Source organism: Pseudorca crassidens, chromosome 2 (genome assembly GCF_039906515.1).
Source record: "Pseudorca crassidens isolate mPseCra1 chromosome 2, mPseCra1.hap1, whole genome shotgun sequence".
Lineage (NCBI taxonomy): Eukaryota > Metazoa > Chordata > Mammalia > Artiodactyla > Delphinidae > Pseudorca > Pseudorca crassidens.
In genome coordinates, this window is record NC_090297.1 from 159007395 (window position 1) to 159017443 (window position 10049).

Sequence of the window (10049 nt, forward strand, 5' to 3'; positions counted from 1 at the left end):
GGCATAAAAGAAAGCCTGAATAAATGGAGAATTAGACCACATTCATGGATGAGAAGACCACATATCATAAATATGTCAATTATACACAGATTCTCCACAGTTCTCTGTATCTGGTGGTTTAGATCAAACTTGACACACTGATCAAAAAGTGCACATGGAAGAACAAAAGGCCAAGAACAGCTACAATTTTGAAAACAAAGAACGAGGAACAGCAACAAGTCTATCAAATATTAAAAGTGTTTATTAACCTACTGTACTTAAGAGAATGTGGTAGCAGCACAAGGGGCAAAATAAATAAATAAATAAAACAGAAAAGGAACAGACAGAGGTTGAGAAACAGACCCAGGCATATCTGTAAACTTGATATATGACACAACTGGCATTTTGAATCTGTAAGGAAAAAATAAACTGGTTTTTGGGTGGGTTTTTTTTTTGTTTTTTTTTTTTTTGCGGTACGCGGGCCTCCCACTGTTGTGGCCTCTCCCATTGCGGAGCACAGGCTCCGGACGCACAGGCCCAGTGGCCATGGCTCACTGGCCCAGCCGCTCCGCGGCATGTGGGATCTTCCCGGACCAGGGCATGAACCCATGTCCCCTGCAACGGCAGGCGGACTCTCAACCACTGCGCCACCAGGGAAGCCCTAAACTGTTTAATAAATTGTACTGGGCCAATAGGTTATCTCATCTGGAAAAACAAAATAAAAGTAGATCTTTAATATAAATTTTTTAAAAGTAATTACACATGGATTAAATACCTAAGTGAAAAAATTATCAAAACTTCAAAACTTTTAGAAGAAAATAGAAGGGAATAGTTTTACGTTTTCAGAGTAGGAAGGATTTTCAAACTAGGTACAAAAAGAACAAATCATAAAGAAAAAGATTGATAAATTTGACTATGTTGTTATTAATAACTTTTATCTAAAAAAGACATCTTAAGCAAAGTAAAAAGGCAAATTGCAGACTGTGCAGACTGAGGGAAGATATTTGTGATCTGTACAAGTGAAAAAGTATGCAAATCTAGAGTATATGAAGAATTCTTACAAGTCAGCAAGAAAAACAAGCAATCCAGTTGAAAAAATGGACAAAAGATGTGGATGTGCCTTTCACACGAGGATACCCAGCAGCTAATGAAAAGATGCTTAACCAAGCTGGTAATCAGGAAATTGCCCATTAAGTCACCACTGAAATACCATTTCTCACCAACCAGATTGGCAAACAGAAGTAAGCTAACAACATTAAGTGCTGGTAAAGAGGGAGAGAAAAGAAATGGGGCCTTTCACATGCTGCAGCGGGAGTGAACATTGGTACAGGCCCTTTGAAGAGTAGCGGTAGTGTGTTAGAGACACACATCTGATTCAGGAATTCCACTCCTACAGATGCACAGAGATGTACTGCTTGCAACAGGGGAAACACGGAGACAGCTTAAACCCATCGACAAGATAATGGATACATAAACTGTGGTTCAACAGAACACTATACAGTAATTAAAATGAATAAACTAGAGCTATACACACTAACACAGAGAATGCTCAAAGACATCATGTTGAATTTAAAAAAAAGAGAAGGAAAACAGGCTGCCTGATGATATGTACAGTATGCTAACAGGTAGATACAGCTTTAAACATGAAAGCCAGTATTATATGTTATTATGGATAGAAATAACATTAAAATATTCATGGAAATGATAACAAATTCAGAATAAGCTGTCACCTCTGAGCCAACAGAAACAGAACGTGAAAGGATGCACAGAGGGCTTCACCTATTTTTTTCTTAAAAAAGAAATGATGTGAAACAAATAAGTCAGAGTTGAAATCACAGTGCTCTGATCAAATCTGCTTATTCTCACAAAGAAACAGAAATTCCACATGATATATATTCATTGCTTTTCAAAACAAATTTTAGCAGTAAATTTTTTTTAAAGGAACAACCTAGAATGGACACCTGTGAGAGTGGCTAAAACAAGATGCAGTGACAACCCCATGTGCTGATGGAGCCGTGGGGAAACTGAGGCACTCACACACTGTGGGCACCAACTCTTGGTGCTTTCTCCCCTTCACATCCTCGCCGTCCTATGAGATGCGCTTGCGTATCATTGTGGTTTTGGACAGGTGAAGTCTGGCATCACTGTGTGTGTCTAGTGGCCATTTGGCTTTCCTCCTTTGTAAAATGTCTTTAGTACATTTTCTTGTTGGTTTATCTGGTTGGTCATGTGTCTCTTCTTGATTTGTAGGATTTTTTTGGCTTGTTTTTTATAATTACTGGATGAGTCCTTATCATCTCCCATTCTGTGTGTCCACATTTTACTCTTATGTGTGTATTTAAAAAGAAGAAGAAGGGCTCTTCTCACCAGCTTTTGCATGCATAGAATATCTCTGGAAGGATGCCCAAGAACATGGTAGGGGGGACTGCTTCTGAAGAGGGAAGGTAAAGTACCAGGGGAAAGGATGTGTGGGAGGTGCACTTTTCTCTACATTCTTTTGCACTCCTTTTTTGGAAAATCATTACTACTATTTCCATGTAGTTCAAATTTTAAGGCAAAGCCTACTATACCTAAGAAAACGCAAGCTTTTCCTCTAATCATGTCGCAAAGGAGATGCCTGCCCAAGTCAGACATTTCCCCATGCAGCCCACGGCCCCTTGTCCTCTAAGTACAGGAGTGAGTCCACTCTGCCTTCCAACTGCGAGGCAGGAGAGCAAAGTAGTGCTGAGAGCAACCTCCACAGCCAGACTACCTGGCTGTCCCCCAGCTCCTCCACTGCTACTTGTATAACTGAGCAAAGTTCCTTATCCTCTCTAGGCCTTGGCTAAGGAACAGAGATTCCTACAACGGTCGGCAGCCTCTAAGTCAGTAGGCCCCCAATGCTCCCACCTCCGGTGGCAGAGGTGATGGGATCTCACTTCCAAGGTGAGGTACAAAAGGCCTGTGGCTTCTATCTGGACACACCTTCTCTTGCTTGCTTGCCCTAAAGGAAGTCAGTTCTCATGTTGTATCCCACGTTGGGAGCTGCCCTGTGGAAAGGCCCTCAGAGCAAGGAATTAATGCTTCCAGCCACCAGCCAGTGAGTGAGCTTGGAAATAAGTCCTCCCCCGGGCAAGACTTGAGGCAGCCTGGTGAGACCCCTGGCCAGAGAAACCTAGCTAAGTCATCTGCAGATTCCTGCCCCAGAGAAATTGTAAAATAATAAATGTTGTTTTAAACCTTTTTGAAAAAATGGGGGGGGGGCACAGAAAGGCTAGGCAATGTTTCTCCTGAAAAATTTATCTATCATCTACAAGAGGCCAGACAGGAAAAGTGATTGTACAGAATCCCTTCCATTGCTGGGATCCTAAGAAGTCCTCAAAATAATACAGTAAGCCCTTAGTTTTAAACAAAATGCTTCAGGAAATTGGTGGTTTGCTGAATTTGATTTCCTGGTTAATTGGAAGAACTTTTTTTTATAGAATCATGGGGCTTAAACATACCTCATAGATATAATACAAGTGAAGAGGCTGAAGCTGAGAATAAGTAGCTTCTGAACGTTCTGAAGCTTTTGTGTGGCAAACCCTAGCACAGTGCCTGTCACACAGTAAATAATTATTGAAAGAAGGAAGGAAGAAGGGCATTGGGCAAAGAGGGAGGAAGGAAGGTAGAGGTGCTCACCCTCCTCATAGCTTTGAACTGCTGAAACTCCTGGTCCTGGCCTCGGTGCTAGGAAAGCTCAGAGTTGGATGTGAGCAGACCTGAATTCAAGCCCCAGTTCACACTTAGTTGTGTGACCTTGGGCGGCCCCTGGACCACACCCCTTACAACTTACGCCTCACCAGCTTGGGTGTAAAATGTAAAAGATAATAACTTCCTGTGTCATGGAGTCACCTTGAGATGCAAGTACGATTCCGTACAGGAACGCACTTTCTAACCGTGGGGGAGCGTACACATTTTGCCATCCTTATCTTTAGAAAGTACTGTCCACTGTGCCGACTTGGAAAGCAGACTATAAACTAAAACGTGCCCCCACCCCAATACATGGGAAAGAGTTGCTGTTGGGTAAATCAGCTGCTTGGGGGAGGGAAATCCATGTGCATCCTCATCTCACACCATTCACTGACACACAAAATTTAGATGAATTTAAAAGTCAAGTGTAAATTACAGTACATGTATAATATGTACTATCATGCAATTAAAAAGAATAAGGTTCAGCTATATGCGCTGGCATGGAAAGAACTCCAAGAGCTAGTGTTGTGTGAAGAAAACCAGGCTGTAGAATGCTCTTGTATACATATGTGAGTGTGCATCTTACTTATGTAAAAATAAACGCCACATACACGTGCACATGCATATGCCACAAATTTAAAGAAAGTCTGAAGAATTCACACGTCAATTGTTAACACTAGTTGCCTCTGGAGAAGGTAATGGGACTGGGTGTAAATGTGGCATTTTAATTTCTCATGAAAATTATATATATATACAGACACATATATGCTAGTTGAATTTTTAAATGGGTGTGTACTAATTTCAAATTTTTAAAACAAAAAATAATATTTTAAAACTTAAATGTAAAGAATAAAACCTTTAAAAATAATACATGAATATTTGGTCTCTAGGAGAAAAACTTTGAAAGCAATGTAAAAAATCATGGAACTATTTCTAGAATTAACCACGTTAATTGCTCCTTTTGTCAAAAAAATCAAAAGGTAAACCAAAACTGGGTAATTTAACACCAAATATGACAAAGAGTTAATCCTTTCTATTATAAAGTGGTCAAAATGATTAAATTTAAAAAATAAAATCACTACCTCCCCCCCAAAAACATCCCTGACCCTCCAAGCATTCAACTCCAGGCTCTTTTGAAATTATCATCCCATGTCCTCATTTTACAGACATAAAACTGATACAAAGACGGTAAGTCTGTTATGGGGGGTTGGGGGGGGGGGGGAATCACAGACCCTCCCGGCAGGCAACCAGGCCTCCTGAAAGGGGAGGCTGAGGTGGGCCGTCCCCTCAGTTCAGGAATTTACCACCCACCGCCTCCATCTCTTCCCCTGACGAAATCCGAAAGCAGTGCGTCTTCCCCATCTTGTCAGAACCCAAAGTCTCCCTCTCTCTCTATTCCAGATTCCCCTTGAGGATGAACTGAGGTCTGGTCCGCAAGTGGAGAGGTCCAGGTGTAAAGACGTCTTGGGAGTTGGTCACACGGGGCGGCCCTGGATCAGGGGTTCGGAACGCCCCGTCCTCACTGCGGACGCAGCTGTGGCAATTCCACGTGAACTGTTGCCACCACCCTTCAGGCCTGCAGGCCGACAACACGCAGCGGCTCCGGCTGCCCTCCTCCCCTAACGGGATGGGGCTCCGGGATGGCCCGGGCCGGGCCCAGGAGGAGACTTGAAACTGCCCCAAGTGAGCCCATCTCTCCAAAGTCACGTGGCAGGGGCCGCAGCTCCCGGCAGCCCACAACAGTGCTGGCCTGAAGACCCCTAAACTTGCCACCCATTCGGAGAAAGAATATATCTTGGAGGTATACTGAATGGCATTTGAATGGCATTTTTTTTTTTTGCATCTGTGACTTTCCTCTGCCCACCAGGGTAGAAGGTTGGGAACTTGGAAGGACCTCGGAGCCCCGCCCCCAGACGTCTCCTCCCACACCCAGCATCCCCAGCAGGGGCTGCAGCCTGGGGAGGTTGCTGGCGATGGGGAGGCCCACCACCCGCGCCTGACGTGGTCGTTCGCCCTAAAGGGGAAATCCTGCACCTAATAGCTGAGAGCTTGGGTCAAACCAAGGTGGGACGGCTCCCGCAGACAGTTATTTTTAAAAAGAACATTAGGTAAACATTTACAATGAAAAGATCTTGTCATCCCATCAAAAACTCATTTAACATTCAACAAACATTTACTGAGCGCTAAGGGAAGTGCGGGAGTTAAACATGTACGGATTATGAATATGCCCTCCCTGCCCTGGAACAGGTGATTATTCCTAAGAATTGAACATTCAGCGTGGTACAGGGGAAACTCTGCTGCTTACTAGAATAGACTCATGACTTAATCTTTCTGAGGATGTATCTGTACAACTGGCATAGTAGTAAAAATCCCCCAGGATCTTGTGAGGATTAAATGAGATGATGAAGGACAGTGCCTGGCATCACACAGCCCCAGGCACACCATAGACAAAGAAGGTCTCAGACTCCAGCCCCTGTGCCTCCGCCTCAGTTTCCTCATCTCTGAGGTTTGTTATTTTGTCGCCTTGACTGACCTCCCTCAGGGGCTCAAATTGCATGATACAGCAACACAAGAGGCCCACACAAATCAATCGCCTAATTAGGACTATCAAGTCTCTGACTGAAAAAAATTAATTCTATGTATTAAGGTGGGTGGGGACACCTGAATGTCAATATACTCTTCAAAGACAAATGAAGAAGAGTACATTGCTTAGATCTGGAATGTGCTACAGAAGAGTAAATCAGAGACCAAGTTTTCTCTTGCAGAAGGTCAGCAAACTTTGGCCCAAGGGCCAAATCTGTCCCACCCGCCCACCCCCCCCCAGCCTGTTTTTGTAAGTAAAGTTATACTGCATCACAGCCGTGATCATTCATCTACAAATCCTCTTAGGCTGCTTTCATGCCAGAACCACACAACTGAGGCGTTGTGACAGAGAATGTATGGCCCACAAAACCTAAAATGTTTACAATCAGGCCATTTACAGAAAAAAAAAAAAAAAAAAAAAGAATTGTCGGCCTCTGTTCTACTGAACACCTTCTATTCCTCTTTCGCAAATATCCCTAAATCTGAGGTTGAATGCTGGTAATTAAACTTTTTAGCTCCGGAGTCAGTTAAGGTTTACAAGGCCTGGTGGTTGGAATTGAGACTCAAATGAATCTGAGGGTTGGAAACAAGAGGCCTCTCTTCCGGTTGCATCTGGCTTGTTACTGTGTGGTCCTGAAGGAATCTGTAGATTAAAATAAGGCTTTAAAATAATTCTGAGGGTTTTAAGATGCAAGGAAGCAATATGGAGTAGAAGCAGCACTAACCTGAAAGTTGGCAGCTGTGTTCCGGCCCCTGGTTGTCCGCCAGTTAGGTGTGTGATTGGGGCCATCGCTGCCCTTCTGGGAGTGGTTACTTTACTTGTAAAATAAGGGGCTCGTCAGTTAGTCAACCATCTTTGAACTACTCCTGGGAGGGAACTCGCCAGCACAGACATGGAAGTTTTGGACCGTGTCATCTCTAAGATGCCTTTCCAGCTTTAAAGTAAAGTGAGACTTGACACTGTGAGACCGTGGCTTTGGGGAAGGTTAATTGAGAAGCAGTGAATTTACATGTATGGGGTGCTTCCAGTTCTACCATGTCTTAATGACATTCACTGCGGTAGTAATTCATCAGGCTTACCTCTTTCCAAATAGATGCCGTACTAGTGTAAGTCCAGTCCACCTGTGGAGAGAGACGGTAGCCCCCAGACAGCTTTGGACAGGCCCTTCACCTTGAATTATGTGGCAGTAGCGGGGATATGCAGATAGGCCCTCTGAATTATGCCTTCTAGATGGGCAACCACATGAGTTTACCGACCTTAAACTAGCACCTACAGACACAGGAAGGATGGCTTTATCTCTAAAGTATCCCATGTAGCAAAAGGACCCTAAGGATGCTGCCAAGAATCTTGGGATAATTGGGGCCTGACAGCAAATAAATCCTGCAGCATCAGGACCGCTTTCCCTATCCCAGAGCCCCCGAGTGAGGACCACCTTCCAAAAGCTCCGAATCCAAAGTCTGTTTATCCCCTTTGTGGAAAGCCCATCGTCCTGGACTGCATGCCCTGCGCTGCTCCCCCCTAATACCCAGGCAGGCCAGTGACCCCAGTTGGCAGCACAGAGCCACATGGACGGCAGTCAAACAACACCCAGATGAAAACTGCAGCTGATGGCCCAGGCTTTTGGGTCAGTGGCTGCTGTGCACAGCTCTCTCCCTGCCTCCTGAAGTTCAAATGCCAGCCTGATTTCTATCTGGAAGCCTCCCAGCCCAAACATGGAACAAAAGTTCCCTCTGACAAGCCCATTCCCGGTTCCAAAGTATGTTTTTATGTTTGTTGGCAAACAGAACTGTCACCAGCAACAATAACAACACTGTTTCCCCTCGACTGAAGCTACTTCATTTCTTCATATTTGTGCCAGGGCTGGAGCTGGACAGATGAATAATGTAGGCTCGGCGACTGGCCCGAGCCCTGACCTCGTGCCTCCAAAAGCAAACACAGTGGTGAAAATGGAGACTTGTTTGTTTGAACTCTCATTGCCTAACTTAAAAAAGAAAAAGGAAAAACACACCTCCCACCATCCCATTTCTTCAGTGTAGGCACTGAAGTTTTACTGTTTTGTTTTGGTTTTCTGTTTTCATTTCTCACTTTTTGAAATAAGGAACTACAGCCCTCTACTGGTGCAAGGGACGGAGCCAATTCCTCAATCGTCAAGGCTACCCTACCATCTTGTGGCCGTCTTCAGGATGTGCAAATTTAGATAAAATCAACTTCTAAGAATCGTAAAACACAGGTTGTTTGAAGGAATCTTCCAAATATTTATACAGGCTTTCATTTAAGACATCTCGAGAAGATAGGTTGGATTGTTCAGGGAAAACATAGATTGATATGGAGTCAGAATGTTGTTCTGTAGCTCAGCGCCCATCATCTATTTGTGGCATCATGCTTGAGCAAATCTTCTCATTTTTATGAACCTGTTTTCTCATCTGTAAAGTGGAGGTCATAATAAATGTTTGATCCTTAGAGTTTTGTGAAGCTTAAATAAGACTGCATATAAAAAGCGACTTGTAAACTTTATACACAAATACACATAAATATATTAAAAAATCTCTAAAGAAGTAGATTATCTCATTATATTGGTAAGACTTTTCTGAGACTCACAGCTTGTTTTGCTGCCTAACCTCCTATAAATTAAAGCCTGAGTCTTAGGTTAAGAGGGAGAAGGACTTCACACTGTTCCCTACTTTCCTAAACGCACAGACTGTCAAATTCCTTAGCTTTCACTTTCCTGATTTAAGTAAAACCAGTTTCTTCGGCCTTTTTTCATAGGGCCAGTGAGATCATGAGGAACGAGGAACACAGATGAACATTTGGAGGTTAAGCTCTACTTACCTGGAATCGCAAAGCGCCCATTAGTACTGGGGCCTGAGTATTTGGCTACCTCCTCTCCTGGAAAGAGCCCAAGCCAGAGGCAGCCGCTGAGGAAGCACCCATAGGAGCCTGCGCGGTACAGGGCTGACGCAGGATGACTCATCAAACACAAGACGGGTTTGGCCCCTGCTTCTGTGCAGCTGTTTGGAGGAAGCCAAGAATTTCTGGTGCCTTGCTCTGGACTTGGTGAACAAACCCAAATGTTGTAGTCCTCACCTCATGCTAAATTTCAACCCTGCCTGGGTTGGTGGACCAGCCAGTGCTGGGTCTACTGATAAAAATGTCCTCAACGCTAGCCTGAGCTCAGAGGTGACCCGCCCATGGGCTGGCCCCTTTTGTCCTCCAGTTACACAGTTTATCACTCGTCTCACTGATGCAGGAAGAAGGCTTAGGGCACATTTGGCAGCAAGATCAATAGTTTTGCAAAGCGAAAATAGCATGCCTGCCAAAGGGACATCAAATCCTTGGATGAGTAGTGAGGAACTATGACTCATATTCCTAGGCCTTCTGCCCCCCCCCCCCCCCAGGCTGGGCTCTGCTTCCACCTGTTTCCAAATTTTGTTCGTCTAGGCCTGTCCTCAGGCAGCCACCGTGAGACTCCTGAATGTCACGAGTGAGCCAGTGTGTTAGCGGGAGACGGGAACAGAGGAGGGAAGCAGGCTGTGGCTCCAGGAGGATCCCGTGGCAGATCAGGGGGACGGAAGGGAAAGGTCACGCCCCTACCCTGCAGAATGAGGGTCTCCTTCCCAAGGCCTCAGAGTGCCATGACAGAACTCCACAGTCAGAGAGGTCGCTCATCCCCACCTAACCCTCATGGGGCTGCCCCAGAATCTTCCAGAGACCAGCCTGTGGACAGAGTCTGCGGCTTGCTCAGCTACCTCTGAGGAGGTGCTTCTTCCTCCTGCTG

At 44.7% G+C, this 10049-nt stretch overlaps 1 long non-coding RNA gene across 1 annotated transcript; it reads right to left on the minus strand.

Moving 5' to 3' along the window:
• Nucleotides 1-8515: 8515 nt before the first annotated feature.
• Nucleotides 8516-9398, minus strand: LOC137212103 (uncharacterized). Its single transcript, XR_010937360.1, has 2 exons — nucleotides 9104-9398; nucleotides 8516-8697 (listed from the first exon to the last, which is right to left on the minus strand). It is a non-coding gene; the product is annotated as an uncharacterized lncRNA (long non-coding RNA).
• Between the last annotated feature and the right edge of the window lie 651 nt (nucleotides 9399-10049).